The sequence below is a fragment of the Branchiostoma belcheri genome, unplaced genomic scaffold (genome assembly GCF_001625305.1).
Source record: "Branchiostoma belcheri isolate BF01 breed outbred unplaced genomic scaffold, Haploidv18h27 scaffold283, whole genome shotgun sequence".
NCBI classification, from domain to species: Eukaryota; Metazoa; Chordata; class Leptocardii; order Amphioxiformes; family Branchiostomatidae; genus Branchiostoma; species Branchiostoma belcheri.
Window position 1 is genome coordinate 31,410 of NW_017803891.1, and position 1,147 is coordinate 32,556.

At 37.4% G+C, this 1,147-nt stretch overlaps 1 pseudogene; it reads left to right on the forward strand.

Annotated features, from left to right (window-relative positions):
* The window catches only part of LOC109472798, a 20,696-nt pseudogene that overhangs the window by 14,414 nt on the left and 5,135 nt on the right, over positions 1-1,147 (forward strand).

Consider the following 1,147-nt stretch of genomic DNA (forward strand, 5'->3'; position numbering starts at 1 on the left):
ATGCGATGGTACAGTATAGTCATTTTACGATTAAGAAAATATGAAAGTGCTTTAATTTTTTTGGAATTTAGGTTACTTACCTTCTGGCTAGGCAGACCAGCTCTAATATGCATAAGTGTAACAACATTTTTGGGAAAAATGATGCAATTTTTGAAGAAAGGTGTGCCCTTCTTTCAGTTCTGTAACGTTACTTCACATTAGGAACACATTTTTGGAGGATACAACAAGTAGTGACGTTATGTGCCTAATGAGCTGTAGTGTCTGTATAGTGCCCATTGCAAAGTAATATGCATTAAAGTTTGAAGGAGCGCAACTTTTGAACCGTAGGTCGCTTTTCAAAAAGGAAAAAAAAACATTATGCGTGGCATTTCCAGCACTCTATGTACTGAAAGGGGGAAATATTAAACTAGCCCTTGTGTGGAACACCCTTATACACCCTGATCTTGGAATATCTGAGCTCTCATTTATACATTAAATCATTGCAGCCTTGTGCAGATGGTTGTTATCATTTTTCTTATTTCAACATACAAAATAAATACAATACATACTGGTGACGAACTTAAGCAATATGCTTATATTCACGTCACCACTAGACATAAGATAAAAATTACATCACAAAATATAAGTATCGTCCAGGTAACAAGAGAATAGAGTTTAGCTATTAAGATATTATAAATGAATAAAGACGTATAAATCAGTTGCTATTATCATTTGCCCATTAGAACGGAATAATAAACAATAAATAAAAAAAAAACTACCAAAAGAAATAAAAAGACTCTGCTAAAGCTGCTTTGAAGCCGTTAATATCAAGCTATTTTAAAGCCGCTGATTTCATTTTTCTCACACTCTTGTTACATTGTTCTGTACACAGTTGTGCAGTGCCCTTTGCTGGCGCCTCCCTTGAATGGTTTGATGACTGGCTCCAATTCTTACGGAGACGTGGTCACCTTCATGTGTGACCCAGGATACAACCTGGTCGGTCCGTCTTCTCTTACCTGTCAGTCCGATGGAACCTGGAGTCAACGCTCGCCAACATGCGATGGTAAGTATAGCATTTTACGATTAAGAAAATATGCAAGTGGTTTTGGTGTCTTTTGTTAGGTTACTGACCTTCTAGCTAGGCAGACCAGCTCCAACGTCCCTGAGC